The sequence below is a fragment of the Oryctolagus cuniculus genome, chromosome 19 (genome assembly GCF_964237555.1).
Source record: "Oryctolagus cuniculus chromosome 19, mOryCun1.1, whole genome shotgun sequence".
In the NCBI taxonomy this organism is placed as follows: domain Eukaryota; kingdom Metazoa; phylum Chordata; class Mammalia; order Lagomorpha; family Leporidae; genus Oryctolagus; species Oryctolagus cuniculus.
Window position 1 is genome coordinate 60357023 of NC_091450.1, and position 19736 is coordinate 60376758.

At 41.8% G+C, this 19736-nt stretch overlaps 1 long non-coding RNA gene and 2 pseudogenes across 1 annotated transcript in view; 1 reads left to right on the forward strand and 2 right to left on the reverse strand.

Annotated features, from left to right (window-relative positions):
• LOC138846875 (uncharacterized) overlaps positions 1-19736 on the reverse strand; it is a 127564-nt gene that overhangs the window by 67108 nt on the left and 40720 nt on the right. The window contains exon 2 of the long non-coding RNA XR_011384392.1: positions 14539-14607. This is a non-coding gene — a long non-coding RNA (uncharacterized lncRNA). The remainder of the gene's footprint in view (positions 1-14538; positions 14608-19736) is intronic.
• On the forward strand, positions 668-12677 carry LOC100338294 (adenosine deaminase-like protein pseudogene; annotated as a pseudogene).
• On the reverse strand, positions 14618-19729 carry LOC138846871 (egl nine homolog 1 pseudogene; annotated as a pseudogene).

A 19736-nucleotide genomic window follows, 5' to 3' on the forward strand; every position in this document is an offset into this window, starting at 1 on the left:
CTAAGTACTGTTTCCAAATGGATTCCTTTGAAACACTAAGCATCTTTTTCTATATTTAAGTATACATTCTTAATGGAAATTTTGTAAGAATGCATGCAATTTAAGTGAGGCAAATTTGTTGTCTTTCTTGCTCTTTATTATCTGAGAGGCAAGTGGAGAGACAGAGCCATGTAGAGAGAAGACAGAAGCAGAACTCTCTTACACTAGTTCATTTCCCATTTGTGCAAAAGAACTGGGAATGAACCTGTTGAAACCAGAAGTCAGGAACCCAATCCAGATCTCTTATATAGGTGGTATGAATCAAAATACTTGATCCGGCGGTGCCAATGAGCTCAGGAAGGGGTAGCTTGTGCTAAAATATGAGGGCAATTGACATTTTTTTGGTTCTGCCGGGAAGACAGCCTGCTACCCCTGTGACATGTGTGTTAGGGGAGCACCGCTTGTCATTTTTCTGTACCAGCTTTTCAGTCTGAAGAGAAAACATGTTTAGAGCCTCATAGTTGGGAAATCTCCAGGTGAAGCTGAGCCCAGACCTACCTAGCGAGCTCATCTCATCAAAATATGTGGAAGTGAAATAATCTGAAGAAAATTCAGGACCACAGAATTTACTGATTGAAATACACTGTATTTTGCACACCAAGAGTAAGAGTGGAGTAGAACCATTTTTTTCCCTACTGCAATCATGGTAGAGGTAGAGGAACAGCAACAGTCATGGAAGACAGACTTTTACTTGGAACTACCAAAAGTGGAACTTCATGCCCACTTGAATGGATCCATTAGTTTTAATACCATGAAGAAGTTAATAGCCAAGAAGCCAGACTTTAAAATCCACGATGAGATGACTATGATTGATAAAGGAAAGAAAAGAACTCTTGAAGAATGTTTCCAGATGTTTCAGATAATTCATCAGCTTACTACTAGTCCTGAAGATATTCTAATGATCACAAAAGATGTCATTAAAGAATTTTCGGATGATGGTGTCACATACCTGGAACTAAGGAGCACTCCCAGAAGAGAAAATGCTATTGGAATGACTAAAAAGAGTTATGTGGAATCTATACTTGAGGGTATAAAACAGTCCAAACAAGAAAACTTAGACATCAATGTTAGGTATTTGATAGCAATCGGCAGAAGAGGCGGCCCTTCAGTTGCCAAGGAGACTGTTAAACTTGCGGAGAAGTTCTTCCTTTCTACTGAGGATGTAGTTCTTGGCCTTGACCTTAGTGGAGACCCTACTATAGGATGAGCAGAAGACTTCTTGGAACCTCTTTTAGAAGCTAAAAATGCAGGTCTGAAGTTGGCGTTGCATCTTTCAGAGATCCCAAACCAAGGAAAAGAAACCCAAATGTTCCTGGACCTACTTCCTGACAGAATTGGGCATGGAACTTTCCTCAACTCTTCTGAGGGAGGATCCCTGGATCTGGTGGACTTTGTGAGGCAACATCGGATAACTCTGGAACTGTGTTTGACCTCAAACATCAAAAGTCAGACAGTTCCATCTTATGACCAGTATCATTTCGGATTCTGGTACACCATTGCACATCCTTCTGTGACCTGTACCGATGATAAAGGTGTTTTTGCAACATACCTTTCTCAAGAGTACCGGCTGGAAGCTGAAACATTTAATTTGACCCAGTCTCAGGTGTGGGATTTATCGTATGAATCCATCAACTACATCTTTGCTTCTGATAGCACCAGATCTGAACTGAGGAAGAAGTGGAATAATCTGAAGCCCAAAGTGCTACAATTTTAAGCTATAATGAAGTCAACTACCTTTGGGTTAGTGTTGCAATCAATCTTCTTCTTCTTTTTTTTTTTTTTGACAGGCAGAGTGGACAGTGAGAGAGAGAGACAGAGAGAAAGGTCTTCCTTTGCGATTGGTTCACCCTCCAATGGCCACCGCGGCCAGCGCTGCTGCCGGTGCACCGCACTGATCCGATGGCAGGAGCCAGGTACTTATCCTGGTCTCCCATGGGGTGCAGGGCCCAACTACTTGTGCCATCCTCCACTGCACTCCTGGGCCACAGCAGAGAGCTGGCCTGGAAGAGGGGCAACCGGGACAGAATCCAACACCCCGACCGCGACTAGAACCTGGTGTGCCGGCGCCGCAAGGCAGAGGATTAGCCTAGTGAGCCGCCACGCCGGCCGCAACCAATCTTCTTGTTATATCCCATAAGCTGTCCACCACTGCTTTTAGGAAGCACAGCAGCCAAGTACCATGGGCTCCATTACTGAACCATATCCATGGCTGGTGTTCAGTTAATATGTCTTAAACTGACTAAGGCCTTGAGATGTAGCTTACTTCCCTGCTGTTTACTTGGAAAGACTTTAAGTGCTGTTGCTACCTAAAAACCCTGTTCCACTAGTGATTTCTTTGATTTAGCAGTCCCACCCCAATAGCTAGAGGAATAAAACTAGAGGAATCAAAGTAATTTCTTATCAAGAAAAGTTTTGGAATGATAGCCTACAGTAAAGCAGAAAGGGGAAAATAAATTACCACCAAGACCCTTATAAGCCTGCTAGCTTGTGACAATAGCCCTGTGTTTTGTTGTGCTTACTCTAATCAGACTCCTTTCACTTGAACTCTATCACTGTAGTTTTTTCCTTTTTCTTTTTTTTTCACTTGAGCTACCAAGATTTCTACTGCACTACTCATTTTCTTCATTTGCAAAGATCTCTCTAGTAGTGGCAAAACTGGAGTCACTGGGGTTCTGTACATGACCGGTAACCACACTACTGGTCACACTATCAGACTACTGGAGCAGGCCTACATAAACTCACACTTGTAACATGTCTACTTCAGATGAAGACAAGGGACAAACTAAGAACAGTTCTGAATGGTAAGAAAAAGAATTTATTACATATCAAAGTATACTTGAATTGCTTTGTTCCTTAGAATATATATCCTTGATATCAGGAAGTTGGGCTAATACTAATTTCAGTTGCTAAGGGTTTCTGAAAAGCATTTGTTCTCTTTGGGAACAGGGTGAAGGAAGCTCTGAGGTTTTTGAAGTACTTAGATGTATGTTTGTAACTCCGTATAACATTATATTATTCTCTACTCCCATCTACTCATATAGAAATCACAAAGTAAAAAAGTAATGGTTTATCCATAAAACATGGATATTTTGCAGCCACTTAAAGTGTTTATGTATATATATGAAAGTTAGTGATGTGAGTGATTCTAGTTTATTAGCTTTATCATGAAATTCTTTTCACAGTATGAAAGTCATACTAGTTTTAATTGGGAGTGGGAAAGTGAGGATGGAATAGGTTTTTCCTGTTTGAGGTTCCAGAATTCAAAATATGTGGATTGACTGACTTACCTCAAACAGTAGAGTTAGAAACATACCAGAGGATTCCAATTCAATCCCATCAAGGTGGCATGTACCAATGCCATCTCACTAGTCCCAGTGATCAATTTCTGTTCACAATTGATCATAATGATAGGACTAAAAACCAAAGGGATCACATAAACAAGAATAGTGTCTGATAAAGAACATTTATGAAACTATGACTAACATCAAAAAAATTGGTTGGAGATTTTTTCTTTGTTTGAAAGACAGAGAGAGGGAGAGACAGGGAAAAAGAGAGATCTTCCATCTGTTGGTTCACTCCCCAGGTGGTCACAGTGGCCGGGGCTGGGTCAGCAGCCAGGAATCCCATCTGGATTTCCCACGTGGGAAATAGGGACACAAGTCCTTGAGCCATCATCTGCTGCTTCTCAGGAGCACTGGCAGGGAACTGGATCAGAGGTGGAATAGCCAGGACTCCAGCTGGTACTCCGACATGGGATACAGGCCGGGATACAGGCATCCCAATGCTGACTAAACTCATTAAGCCACAATGCCTGCCTGGTAACAGCAAATTTAATCATGAAATATTTAATGTTTTCACTTAAGATCAGTACAAGTAAAGGACAGCTGCTCTAACTACTGCTCTGTGATACTGATCTAGAGGTCCTAGCCAATATAATAAGGCAAGCAGAAGTAAAAAGTAGAAGGATTAGAGAAAGAAAGAAGTAAAAACCATTTCTATTTACAGATAACATGATTATTTACTTAGTAATCTACAAACAACTAAAAGAATTCTACAAAATGAAGTAACAGTCACAGGAAGAAATCAATATTCAAAAATCAGTTGAAGAAAAAGGTGAATGATTACAGTAGAAGAACACACAGTGGGAAACACCTTACTGCATCAGAAAATAAGGGAGTGCAAAATGAGTACAAGAGCTAATTTGAAGAGACTCCTACAGTCCACTCTGAGATAATTTTAGCATTGAAATATAGGATAGTAATAGATTTTTTAAAAGTATTTATTCATTTATTTGAAAGTTAGAGACATCCTCTGTCTGACAGTTCACTTTCCAGATGGCTAGAGTGGCCAGGGATGGGCCAAGCCAAAGCTAGGAGCCAGGAGCTTCAAATGGGTTTCCCATGTGGGTAGCGGGGGCCTGAGTGCTTGGATCATCTTCCGCTGCTTTTTTCCAGGACATTGCCAGGTAGTTGGATCAGGGGTGGAGCAGCCAGGACAGGAACTGGCATCCAAATAAATAAGCTGGTGTTGTAGGTGGTGGCTTCACCTGCTGTGCCACAGTGCTGACCTCAGGATAATAATAGATTTTTAACTCATCAAAATAAAAAATTTGAGTTATAGTAGTAATAATATATGGAGGAAAAGGGAAAGTTTTTCCTTAAAGTAGCATGTCAGCTAATATACAGTCAGTCTTCTGTATCCATGGGTTCTGTATCTGTGAGTTCTGCATCTGTGGATTCAGCTAACTGCAGATTGAAAATATTCAGAAAAACAATTGTGCCTACACAACAGTGTGTACAAACTTACTTACCATCATTTCCTAAACAGTAGTGTGACAACCATTTATATAGTGATTACATTGTAGTGACTTTGAGATGATTTAAAGTATGTGAAAGGATGTACATGGACTTGAGCATCTCTGGGAGGTCCTAGAATCAATTCTCCATGGATACTGAGAGATGATTATAGGGAAAGAATGATGGAGTTAGAAAATGTAGTGAATGGAGGCCAGAATTTTGATGTAGCGGGTTGAGCTGTCCCTGTAACACCAGCGTCCCGTATGGGTGCCAGTTTGAGTCCTTGCTGCTCCACCTCCAATCCAGCCCCCTGCAAATGAGCCTGGGAGGGCAGCGGAGGATGGTCCCAGTGCTGGGGCCCCTGAACCCATGTGGGAGACCTGGGTGAAGCTTCTGGTTTGGGCCTGGCCCGGCCCCAGCTGTTGCAGCTATTTGGGTATGAACGAGCAGATGGAAGGTCTTTCTATCCTCTCTTTCTGTAACTTTGCCTTTCAAATAAACAAATCTTTAAAAAAAGAAAAAGTAGTGAATGCTAAAACTGGTGGATGAAACAAAGTATTTAATGAGAAACACGGTCTCAAAGTATTCCTACATATTACTAATAACAATGGGGGACAGTAACTACAGTGAATAAACCTAATAAACACACCATAGCCAAGGAACAAAGTTAATACCACCAATATTGGGAGAAACTAAATCATGTGTCTCCTGATAGTATGCACTCAAAAAGACACAACATTTCTTTTATGGTATTCTTTCCAAAAATGCACACACTGAACCTAATCATGAGGAACCATCAATTAAACCTAAACTGAAGGTCATTCTAAAAAATAACTGACCTAATACTCTTCAAAAAGTGTGAAGGTCAAGAAAAATGAAGGGTAAGATTTAAAAGAGACTAAAAAGAAATGTCAGATGTAAAATATGATCCTGGAGATGGGCGTGCATCCCACATTGGAGTGCCAGTTTCAATCGTAGCTACTCCATTTGTGATACAGCTCCCGCTAATGTGACTTGCACATGATGGCTCAGGTGTTTGGGTCCCTGCCATCCATGTGGGAGAGCTGGGTGGAATTTCTGACTCTTGGCTTCAGCCAAGCCTAGCCCTGGCTGTTATCATTTGAGGAATGAACCAGCCACACATGGAGGATCTCTCCCTGTCTCTATCCTTCTCTGTCATTCTGTCTTTCAAATAAAGAAATCCTTACATAAAGACATGACACTGGATTGCATATTGGATGAAGAAAAAAATCATTATAAGGAACACTAGTGGAGTGATTTTAAAAATGTGAATGAAGAGTATTAATTTTAAATGTCCTGATGTTGATAATTATTCTGTGGTTATTTCAGAGAACGTCCTTGTTCTTAAGAAATACACAATATGAAATGTTTAGGGGTAAAGAGCCCTGTGTCTCCTAGTTGCTATCAAGTGATTTTTATTTTTTATTTTATTTTTTTATTTGTAAGACAGAGTTACAGAGAGGCAGAGGCAGAGAGAGAGAGAGAGGTCTTCCATCCACTGGTTCACTCCCCAAATGGCCGCAATGGCCGGAGCTGTGCTGACCTGGGGCCAGGAGCCAGGAGCTTCCTCCGGGTCTCCTACTGGGTGCAGGGGCCCAGGGACTTGGGCCATCTTCTACTGCTTTCCCGGGCTGCAGCGGAGAGCTGGATCGGAAGTAGAGCAGCTAGGACTTGAACCAGTGCCCATATAGGATGCCGGCACTGCAGGCTACAGCTTTACCCACTATGCCACAGTGCTGGCCCCAATCAAGTGACTTTTAAAATGTGTACATAGGGGCCAGCGCCACGGCTCAATAGGCTAATCCTCCGCCTGCGGTGCCCGCACACCAGGTTCTAGTCCTGGTCGGGGCGCCGGATTCTGTGCTGGTTGCTCCTTTTCTGGTCCAGCTCTCTGCTGTGGCCCAGGAGGGTGATGGAGGATGGCCCAGGTGCTTGGGCCCTGCACCAGCATGGGAGACCAGGAGAGGTGCCTGGCTCCAGGCTTCCAATCGGCGTGGTGTGCCGGCAGCAGTGGCCATTGGGGGGTGAACCAATGGAAAAGGAAGACCTTTCTCTCTGTCTCCCTCTTTCACTGTCCACTCTGCCTGTCCAAAAAAAAAAAAAAAGAAAGAAAGAAAAAGTAAAAACAAACAAACAAATGTGTACATAGGTATATGTCTGTATATACAGAAAGAATCTAAAGCAAATTTCCAAAAACTTTACTTTGGTGAAATTAAATATACAGGAGTTTTTTGGAACTTTTTCTGTTAAGTTTTAAATTATGTCAAGAAAAAAAGTAACAAAAGTTACAAAAAACTACATATATGTAGATATGGAACAGACCCTCTGGAACTTTATTTCCTTGATTTCTTTCATGATCTGCTATTTTGAAAAACATGCCCGGTTTCTACTGATAATACCAATTCATCCTATGAGTACATTCTATTTTAATTTTCAGAGTTCCTTCCCAGACCTACTTGATATCACAGTGGCTGCTGCTTCTGCCCTATGCTAAAAACATACATTTTTTGAAAAGATTTATTTTACTTATTTGAGGGGCAGAGTTACAGAGAGAGAGAGGATAGAGACACACAGAGAGAAAGATCTTCCATCCATTGGTTCACTCTGCAGATGGCCACAACTACTGGGACTGGACTGGGCCAAGGCCAGGAGCCTGGAATTTCATTCAGGTCTCCTATATGGGTGTCAGGGAACCAAGCACTTGGGCTATCTTCTGTTGCCTTCCCAGGAGCATTAACAGGGAGCCAGATTGGAAATGGAACAGCTGGGACTCAAACCTAGCACTCATATGGGATGCCAGTGTCACAGGCAGCAGCTTAATCCACTGTGCCAAAACAGTGGCTCCTTTAAGGGTGTATTTAGCTCATGGTTTATTATTTTACCTACATGAGATCCACATCAAGACCATCACTAGAACTTGGCCGAGTCTCTTAAATGGTTGCTTCCTCATTTATCTGTTAAAAATTGACAAATGTCAACTTTGGACAAACAGGGATTTGTGAAGCCTAAGAAATGTTCAGGTGCTTGGTGGCCACAGCATGAGATATTGGAATATGGACCTCACTGTGTAAAATAACATAGTGTCCTTTGGTTTCTCTGCTGCTCAGGGAAGATGTCAATAAAATACTATTTTTAAATTGAAAAAAAAATACTTGATCCATCACCTGCTGCTTCCCAGGGTGTCTGATATTACAAGGCCAGAATCTGGAGTAGAACCAGGGCTCAAATTGAGGCACTATATTATATGTGGGCATCCCAACTTGTGACTTAACTGCCAGGCCACATACCCATTCACTTTTATTGTTTCTAAAATTTCTTGACAGTCCAAGACTCTTAAATTACAATACTCTATGATGTACCCTGGATGCAATTTCTCTTGTAATCTTCATACTCATCTTTAATGGTTTGAAAGTCACATTTTATTCCTGAAGTGTAGATATAGAATTATCTCTATAGATTACTCTAAAATTGGCAAATGTTATTAAGACTTTTCATGGAAATAAATGAATCATATATCTGAATGATATAACAATTGTAAATATTAAGGTGACCAAAAGAAAGTATCAAATGACATGAAACAAAAGACACATGGGTGATCACTGAGGTCATAAATAAGAGTGTCAATTGTTAAATCAACAACAGGAGTCACTGTGTACTTACTCCCTATGTGGGACCTCTGTCTGTAATTTGTTGTACTGTGAGAAGTAACTATAAACCTTGTTTTCAAACAGTACTTTATATGTTGTGTGTGTGTGGTACAAATTGTTGAAATCTTTAAGTGTAGAAGTGGTCTTCTGCATATATACTTAATTAAAAATGAATCTGAATGAAGAATGGGATGGAGAGGGAGTAGGAGGTAGGATGACAGTGGGGGTGGGAGGGTGGGTATGGGGGGAACAACCACTATATTCTTAAAGATGTACCTATGAAATTTATATTAATTGAATGAAAGCTTTCTAAAAATTTTTAAAAAGAAGTCAATAAAAAAATAGAAGCCCGGAAGCCTTGGGTATTTAAAACTCAAATAACCTATATAATCTATGGGTTAAAAAAAAAAAAAAAACACAAAGAAAATTAGAATTTGTGTTGAATGAAACAAAAATACAAAATAACAATGACAACTGTGGTAGATACATGGAGGCCAGAATGTCTTTGTGACTCTCACATCTGAGGTGGAAACTACTGCCCTTTGAATGTAGGCTGGCCAAGGCTTACTGAGCCAATAAAGTTGGCATATTTAAAACACTGAAAAAGCTAGTAGTAGCAAAGGATGCCACCCTAACTGGAAATGTATTAAATTTAATTTGAATATTGCTCTCTAAATAAATGACAATATTTTAATAGTTTGTTATGATATCAACTTTTAATTTTGGATTTAAAATGTTAAGAAAAAAGGGAGAAACTTATTTTATATAATAAAATAGGATTGCAATAACTTATTTATATAATATTAATGATTCAAAAGCAACAAAAGAAAACTGCAACAGGAATTGTATAAAATTAAAACTACTTATACACAACAAAAAGCACTATCAGAGTGAAAAGGGAACCCATTTAATGGGAAAAGTCTTTACAATTCATATTACAGAAGAGATCATTATTGGAGATATATTGCATATAAGAAAATCCTACAACTTAGAAACAAAAACATTTAGAGATGGACAAATGATTAAATAATTCTACAATTACTATGGAGACCTTCCCTGTTAAACAGAAATTGAAAAAATTTCACCCCACTTGTTCAGCTTTATGAAGGATGTTTAAGGATGTGCTACACACAGAAACACAGAAACAGGGTCATCAATATGAAATAAAGTGAAGACATAAAATGTCCTAGTAAAAGTACAAAGGAAATCCAAAATAAACAATAGGAATATTCACCAGCGCCGTGGCTCAATAGGCTAATCCTCCACCTTGCAGCGTCGGCACACCAGGTTCTAGTCCCGGTCGGGGAGCCGGATTCTGTCCTGGTTGCCCCTCTTCCAGGCCAGCTCTCTGCTATGGCCAAGGAGTGCAGTGGAGGATGGCCCAAGTGCTTGGGCCCTGCACCCCATGGGAGACCAGGAGAAACACCTGGCTCCTGCCATCAGATCAGTGTGGTGCGCCGGCCGCAGCGTGCCAGCCGTGGTGGCCATTGGAGAGTGAACCAATGGTAAAAAGAAGACCTTTCTCTCTGTCTCTCTCTCTCACTGTCCACTCTGCCTGTCAAAAGTAAAAAAAAAGGAATATTCATGGAAAAATGGCAGGGCTGGGGCTCGTGCTGTGGCACAGCAGGCTAACACCCTGGCCTGAAGTGCCAGCATCCCATATGGGTGCCTGTTCGAGTCCCGGCTACTCCTCTTCTGATTCAGCTCTCTGCTGTGGCCTGGGATAGCAGTAGAAGATGGCCCAAGTCCTTGGGCCCCTGCACCCAAGTGGGAGACCCAGAAGAAGCTCTTGGCTCCTGGCTTTGGATCAGCACAGCTCGGCCCATTGCAACGAATTGGGGAGTGAACCAGATGAAACACCTCTCTCTCTCTCTCTCTCTCTCTCTCTCTCTCTCTCTGCCTCTCCTCTCTCTGTGTAACTCTGACTTTCAAGAGAATAAATAAATCTTTTAAAAAAGGGAGAAAAATGGCAGGGCTAAGTTGTTCTTTATCAATAGTCACCTTGAATGCAAATGGCTTCAACTCTCCAATTAAAAGATACAGACTGGCCGAATTGATTGAAAAACAAGACCCATGTATTTGCTGCCTACAAGAAACACCAACAAAGATACATGTGGACTGAAACAGAAAGGATGGACAAAGTTATTCCATGCTAATGGAAACTAAAAAAGAGCTGATATAGCCCTCCTAATATCAGACAAAGCATATTTTAACACAAAAACTGTTAAAAGAGAAAAAGAAGGGCACTATGTAATAATTAAGGGAACAATTCAACAGGAAGATATCATTATAAGTGTATATGTACCCAGTTACAGGGCATCTGGATATTTAAAAGAAATGTTAGGGACCTAAAGAGAGATATAGACTCCAATCCAATAGTAATGGGGGACTTCAATACTCCACTTTCAGCAATGGACAGATCACCAGACAAAAAATCAGCAAGGATACAACAAAGTTAATCAATATTGTAGACCAAATGGACCTAAAAGATATCTACAGAACTTTCCATCTCACAGTAGCAGAACACACATTCTTCTCACCAGTCCATGGAACTTTAGGATAGACCATATGCTATGCCATAATGCAAGTCTCAGAAAATTCAAAACAATTTAAATCCTACCATGCTTCTTCTCTGGCCACAATGGAATGAACCTGGCAATCAACAATTTAAGAATCTCTAGGACATATGCAGACAAATGGAGACTGAACAACATGCTCCTGAATGAATAGTAGGTCATAGAACAAATCAAAATATTTCTGGAAAGAATCAAAGAGTACAATACATCATATCAAAACTTATGGGGTACAATAAAGGAAGTGTAGAGAAGGACGTTTATAGCAATTGGAACCTACATAAGAAATTGAAGGGCTGGCACCGCGGCTCACTAGGCTAATCCTCCGCCTTGCGGCGCCAGCACACCGGGTTCTAGTCCCAGTCGGGGCGCCGGATTCCATCCCGGTTGCCCCCCTTCCAGGCCAGCTCTCTGCTGTGGCCAGGGAGTGCAGTGCAGGATGGCCCAATTGCTTGGGCCCTGCACCCCATGGGGGACCAGGATAAGTACCTGGCTCCTGCCATCAGATCAGCGCCAATGGCAAAGGAAGACCTTTCTCTCTGTCTCTCTCTCTCTCTCACTGTCCACTCTGTCTGTCAAAAAATAAAAATAAAATAAAATAAAATAAAAAAAGTGGATGAGGCATAGGATAAGATCTGGTGGAAAGAAATTGAAAGACACCAAATAAGTGAGCTGTCAATGCATCACAAGGACCTAGAAAAACAATGAACCAAACCCCAAGTTAGTAGAAGAAAAGAAATAATTAAAATTAGAGAAGAAATACACAAAATTGAAACAAAAATACAAAAGATCAGTGAGGGCCAGCACCATGGGTCAGTTGGTTAATCCTCTGCCTGTGGCACCGGCATCCCATATGGGCACCAGGTTCTAGTCCCTGTTGCTCCTCATCCAGTCCAGCTCTCTGCTGTGGCCTGGGAAGGCAGTGGAGGATGGCCCAAGTGCTTGGACACCTGCCCCCAAATGGGAGACTGAGAGGAAGCTCCTGGCTCCTGGCTTCAGATCAGCGCAGTTCCAGCCATAGTGGCCATTTGGGGGGTGAACCAACAGAAGGAAGATCTTTCTTTCTGTCTCCCTCTTTCTTACTTTCTATAACTCTACCAGTAAAATAAATAAAAAAGATCAGTGAAATAAGGAGCTGATTTTTTTGAAAAAATACACAAAATTGATACACCACTGGGCCAACTAACCAATAAAAGAAGGAAAAGATCCAATTCAATAAAATCAGAGATGAAAAAGGAAATATAAAAATAGATAATATAGAAATAAAAAGAATCACTGGGACAAATTACAAAGAGCTATATGCCAATAAATTTGAAAGTCCTGAAGAAATGCATACATTTCTGCACACATACAATCTAATTAAATTGAGTATGAAGACAGAAAATCTAACAGACCAATAACCAAGACAGAAACTGAATCACTAATTAAACCATCCCAATAAAGAAAAGCCCAGGGCTGGATGGTTTTACTACTCAATTCTACAAGACATTTTAAGAGAACTAATTCCAATTCTTCTCAAGCTATTCAAAACAATTGAAAAAGAGGAAAACCTCTTAAACTCGTATGACACCAGCATCATCTTCATTCCTAAACCAGAATAAGAAACAACAGAGAAAGAGATCTGTAGATGAATATCCCTGCTGAATATAGATGCAAATATCCTCAAAAATATTAGCTAATTGAGCAACACATCAGAAAGATCATTCACCCAGACCAACTGGAGTTTATCTCTTATAGATACGGATGTTTCAACATTCTCAAATGAATAAATGTGATGTGATACATCACATTAACAAATTGAAAAAAAACAAACCATATGGTTATCACAATGGATGAAGAGTAATTCCACTCTAGGAATTTACCCAAATGAAATGAAATCAGCATATGAAAGTTATCTGTACCCCCATGTTGATTGCAGCTGAATTCACAATAGCTAAGATATGGCGTTGATGCAGATGTCCATCAACTGATGACATGATAAAGAAATTATGGTATATATACACTATGGATCACTACTCAGTTATAAAAAAAAAGAAAGCCTGTCCTTTGCTACAAAATGGATACATCTGGACACCATTATATTTAGTGAAATAAGTGCATCCCCAAGACATAAATATCATATGTTTTTCCCAACCTGGGATAACTAATAAAGTGCCCAAAATGTAATGTATTGGAGTGAAATAGGCATTTTGAAACTTGATGATTGCAGTTCTTGTTGAGGAGCAGTGGTTTTTTTTTTTTTTCTTCATACTGTTTGTTGAACTCTTACTTAGTGTAGGGTTAACTATACAATCAGCATATAAGCTGAAAATACATCTTTGTAAAAATTAAGAGTGGAGGCCGGCGCCGTGGCTCACTAGGCTAATCCTCTGCCTGCAACACTGGCACCCCAGGTTCTAGTCCTGATTGGGGCACTGGATTCTGTCCCAGTTCCTCTTCTTCCAGTCCAGTTCTCTGCTGTGGCCCGGAAAGGCAGTGGAGGATGGCCCAAGTGCTTGGACCCTGCACCCACATGGAGACCAGGAGGAAGCACCTGGCTTCTAGCTTCAGATCGGCATAGCGCGCTAGCCATAGTGGCCATTCGGGGAGTGAACCAACAGAAGGAAGACCTTTCTCTCTGTCTCTTTCTCTCTCACTGTCTAATGCTGCCTGTCAAAAAAAATTAAGGGTGGGAATATGAGAGGGAGGAGGAAGAAGTGTTTCAGCATGGTTGGGAGGGAGGGAAGAGTGGGAAGTATCACTATGCTGAAGATACATGAAATTGTGTAACTTAAATATAATTTTAAAAACATTTTTAAAAGATGGAAATTATTCCTTTTGTATAAAGAAGTTGCCAATTTTGTTAAAGTAAAAAACTCCCCCAAATTTAGTGCCTTGTAACTCTTTTTTTTTTTTTTACAGACAGAGTGGACAGTGAGAGAGAGAGACAGAGAGAAAGGTCTTCCTTTGCCATTGGTTCACCCTCCAATGGCCACCATGGCTGGCGCGCTGATCCGATGGCAGGAGCCAGGTACTTATCCTGGTCTCCCATGGGGTGCAGGGCCCAAGCACTTGGGCCATCCTCCACTGCATTCCTGGGCCACAGCAGAGAGCTGGCCTGGAAGAGGGGCAACTGGGACAGAATCCGGCTCCCCGACTGGGACTAGAACCCGGTGCCGCAAGGGGGAGGATTAGCCTGTTGAGCCACGGCACCGGCCTACTCTTTCTTAACTATATGCTCATGCTCATCCCTCCAATCCACAGCAACCAGAAATCTACTATTTTGAGAAATCTGCCTGTTGTAAACATTACATGCAGTTGATGATGGTATCTAAGTGTTCTTATGCACAATGTAGAGCCCCCATCAACAAATGAGGTCAGAAACCTACCTCTCAGTTGCACTCAACTATAACATATGAACAGCAGCAGGTACCTGGGAAAGGAGAAAAAATGAGCATGTCTTGTCACACTCAGAATACTCACCAACCAACTGCTGGGAGAGGAAGCCTCATGCTCTTGACTCCACATGTCTGAAATAGAGTTCCCATTTCACTGACAGGAGAGAGAGAGAAGTTCTGGATTGAAATACCACTGGATCTCCATGCTGTTACTGATTCTTAGAAGATCTTCTTCAGTAAGTATTTTTCTTTTATTTGCTGTATGACCTTCCAATCATTTAAAGAACATTTAAATGGTTGGCTTTTTGTTTTTCTTTTAAGTAATTTTCTAAATAGGGGTCTGTCATGCCAGAATTTTCTCTAGGAACCATTAAATTTTTTTCAAGAACATTTCTATGTCTTTTTAATTAGGTTAGCTTTACAAGCAACTTGAGAGCTGTTTCATAAAGAAACACTGCTTCCCAAATTATGACTTTATAGTCTTTTCTATATAGGAATCCTGAAATTATTTGCCTACTATTGATAAAGTTCTGTGTTTTACAACTGGTTAATGTGTTGAATACAAATAAGCATTGTGAAGAATTATCTTTAACCAGGATTAAACACATAGATGCCACAAATCATTTTCAATTTAGTTTTAATTATAGTCCTGCTCGGTGACAAGTTAACGGTCCCACTAACATCAAATGAATAGTTTCAGGGAGTATTAAAATAAATGACTATCCTGATTTCTTGATATTTTCACAATGATCTCCAAGAAAGTATATAAACTTATTCAAAAAATATACAATTTAAGACCTGTCTATCAAGCACAACCAATAGATATTAGAATCTGATAACTGTACAACTGCAAAGGTACACACATTTGAACAACAGGGGCTCCCAAATTAAAAAGCTGTGCTATACATCTTAACAGACTTCACTCTACATAAAACAATTCCTACTAACCCTAAAAATGATAGTGCTTTCAAGATATGGTCCAAGGCAGTGCACTGCACTATAGATGAGATGGCAAGAATAACTTGCACTCCCAGATCAGGCTGGCAGAGAGGAACTTACTGTAGGGATGTTATGTTAGCATCTGGGGGAGGAAGTAAGACAAAGCTGAACATGGGCAAGGAGAAGCAACAAACTATCACCTTTTTTCCTGCAGGTTCTCCTAAGTGAGAACATGATATCAAATAATTAATCATTCTAAATTCACACTGTCAGTTTCACTAAATAATTTTTTTTCATTTTTTACATGAACAATAGCAATATTTTAATAAAAATTACTGAGATTTCCATAGAAAAGGTCTGTAATTACATACAAACTATACAGATTCTAAAACTGTTGTAAATTGAAATATATAGGAATATTTCTGTATACTCAGATTTTGGCAAAGAAGATAGAGGAAGGAGGATAGAAAACTTAAATTAGTAAGGGCTCTTTGCTAAAGGGCCTAAGAGAATGAAATCCAGGAAGTCTATCTCAACTCATTCTTTTTTTTTTTTTTTTTTGACAGGCAGAGTGGACAGTGAGAGAGAGAGACAGAGAGAGAAAGGTCTTCCTTTGCCGTTGGTTCACCCTCCAATGGCCGCCACTGCAGCCGGCGCACCGCGCTGATCCGATGGCAGGAGCCAGGAGCCAGGTGCTTTTCCTGGTCTCCCATGGGGTGCAGGGCCCAAGCACCTGGGCCATCCTCCACTGCACTCCCTGGCCATAGCAGAGAGCTGGCCTGGAAGAGGGGCATCCGGGACAGAATCCGGCGCCCCGACCAGGACTAGAACCCGGTGTGCCGGCGCCGCAAGGTGGAGGATTAGCCTATTGAGCCACGGCGCCGGCCTCAACTCATTCTTTAAATAACAGAAGTCTTAGAGGCCTTGCGTGATTATGTGGTGTTTCTTCTTTTTCTAAAATGTAAAAAAGAAACCCCCCCAAAATAAAATTGTCTGGTTTTGCACTTTTTTGTTTTTCTAAACTAAGCATACATCTATCAGTACTGACAAGAAGGCTGGCATCACATTTGAGGAATGCCTCAAGAGCTGTCTGAAGACTCACTGAACAACAAGTCTGCATAAACACATTTCCTTCTCAGTGCAAATATAATCTCCCCCTGATATTCTTCAAAAGAAACAAGGTTCTGATCTGCAAATCAGATGGATCATAGTAATAGGAAGAAAACAATAAATTTAAAAGTACAATCAATTTGAGAAAACATTGGAAATGGGAAATCATCATCTAACTCTTTAGGAAACACCTGAAAGCAGAAGAAAGCCTTTTATCTTAGGAACTTGATGCTGAGGATAATCTCAAGCTTATTTAGAGGCAGTCATTTTAGTTTTGTTAAAAAAAAAACAAGTTTGAAAAGATAAATCCTTCATACAGTGTATTTTTCCTTATAAAACATGAACTAAAGTTACTGGTAATAAATGGTGACTGTTTTACTGTTAGGTTTTATTATTAACAATGTCAAAAACATGATGGCAGCAATCTTTAAGAATCCAAAATAGAGCAAGATTGGACTACAAAACATCTGAAACCACTGGTAAAGTGCTCCTTTTCTTATTTTAAATGAAAAGAAAATTAATTAATCATCAGTCACTAGCAACAATCATTTTTAAGGTGTTTTAGGGCAAAATTTAATAGTATGAAGAGGTTTATAAAAATAGATTGAGAATAATAATTTTGAGAAATAATACTGTAATTTTTTCTCAATTCAGTTTTGATAAATTGTACCTAATCATACAAAAATTACCCCAAATTCAAACTTGATATAAAAAAGGGAGAGATGAACTCAGCTAGATGACAGATTGGACAAAATATAAGAAAGAAAAAATTCTGCACAGGGCACTTCATGTACAGATGTAAAAACCCTTTCAACTGATAGCTTACCTTCCTCTCATAAGCAATCACAGATTTGGGGTACATTATGCAGTACAAAGTCACAGCAATTAAATCTTCTTGTTTGATGCACCACAAAACAGTTGTATCTTTTCCTCATTAAAATGCCAACTGGTTGTCTATTTTTCTTTATCCCATTTATTTGCATTCATAAGTTAACAAATAGTGTCAGCAATTATTGTAGTGAACTGAGGGTATTGCTGGATGAGAGGCTTTATAAGACACCTTTACTGATTGAATCAGGTTTATTGAGTTCAATCTCCACTCCTTTTTCACCTGTTAGATATTTTATTTTAGCTCGTGCTTTCTCATCTGCATCAAAATACCAAACAGTTATTGTAGCATATGCTGGTTATACTTCATGAGGGTTGTGCCAGTCAGACCAGTAAAACAGTAGTCTATCAAATTTGGGTTCAATGTCAGCAAACTGGGCTTGCATTCTGGAAAAAATTCAAAGTATACCTCCACTTGGCACCCTAGTCCTTATTAAGATAATATATACATGTCAGACATCTCCCATCTCCATTTGGATTATCAACATACTGCACATAACCTGTTCCACTGCCTGGATAACAAACAACCATGGCTTTCATCCGGCCATTGATTTTGTAGTTGTCCAGCTTCTCGTTACAGTGGTGGATCACGTCTTTCATGCTGCTCATCAGCAGCCCAATGGTTTCACAGCAGGGCTCTTTGCCCTTGATCCAGGTGATCTTATCGCTTGGGATGTCCTTGGACGAGTCGCTGTTCTGGCTAACCAGCTGGCCATCCGTGAACCTGCAGGTGTAGTGCAGGGTGCACCTCGTCGCGGATCTGCTGCCCAGTCTCCTTGCCCAGGAAGTCATCCACTACACAGATACCATGCTTGTTCATGCAAGACAGGATGTACTCGAGCGCAAGCTTCAGTGACCACAGCAGCTTCTCTGCCCTTTGGGCCGCAGGCCGACGCTGTGGCCCAGCCTTCCCTGGGTGTGTTGCTTGGTGGATACAGGTTCCCCTTCTCCAGGTACAGCGACCAGCCGGTCAGTGATGCCTCCTTCCCAGGCTCCGCCTTAACCGATGCAGGGCCCTGGAGGGCAGGGTTCACAGGAGGTAGGGACACAGCTACTGCAGGGTTGGCCAGGAACTTGGCCTTTGCCTTGGTCGCATCTCCGGCGGCCGGCCAGCCTGAAACTTTGGCGGCGGCGGCGGCGGCGGCGACGCTGTCCCGAAGCGCCGCTCCTTTTCTGGCCTCCCAGGCTCAGACCCCACCGGCACTGGGCAGCGGCCTGGGTGCTGGTGCTGGCCTGCTCCGTGGCCAGAGGCGCCCTCGCTGCCCTAGCACAGGAGCTTGTGTTTCTTCCGGTCCTTCCTTGCAGCAGAAGGAGCTGCGGCAGTGGCCTCAGCACAGCAGGTTCTCCATCTTCCCGCAGGGCTCACAGTACTGCTGGTCCCATTTGCTGGGGCTCGGCCCGCCAGGCCCGCCACTGTCATTGCCCATGGTGGCAGCGGCGGTGGTCGAGTAAGAGAGGTGGTGGCCGCAATGTCTAGCCCAGGGCCAGGGGGCAGGGAGAGCTGTAGGGAATGTTACCGTGCCATGCGCCTGCCGCCCCTCTACTCAAGCAGGCCAGCGCCCCTCGCCCTCTGCCAGGCTGCTTTCTCGTCTTTGGGTACGACCCCGCAGCATCAGCGGCTGCCTCAGTGCCTCATCTCGCAAGGGCCGAGGGTGTATGGCCTGCGTGGTGGACAAGGATCTCCACTCTGGGCACACAAGATCATCAACCTTCCGGGCTGCCTCATCAGCATCCCGGGCGGCCAGGCCCGGTTTCTGGAGGAGCGCAGGGTGTGCAGACTCCTCTATCTCTGCGTACTCTGCTCTGTATGTACACCACAGCCCCCTTGAGACCCAGTTGGGAGGCATGAGAGGCCTGCAGGAGGGCCAAGGGGGGCAGTGGCCGCTTACAGGCTTGGTCGCAGGTGTGGCACCTAGGCCTCCTCCTTAGATCGCCTGCACTCTGCAGGACATGGCCTCGGCCTAGGGTCCAGCCCCATCTCTCCGACCCCTGAGCCCTTTCTGCCTCAAGTTGGGAAACTGCGGTTACCAGGAGCATCAAACTGTTGGCCATTTTCTCTGTTCCCTGTTCCTGACTGACACTGACATCTGCCTTCTGCAGTACTGGACCTTTCGTTTTTATTCTAGAATATTTCATCTGCTCCCTGCTATTTAGCGCTGATTGTTGCACAGTTCCCTAGCCACTGGAATGTTAATTACTTGAGATGATGCCTCTCACTTCTCAGGACAACCCTATCCAATAAGGTACTCTTCATAGCTCCACTTTACAGATGAGAAAATAGATAAAATGCAGTTAAGCCATTACCTAATGTAGAGTTAATCCTCTGTGTATAAAGTTCAATGAAAA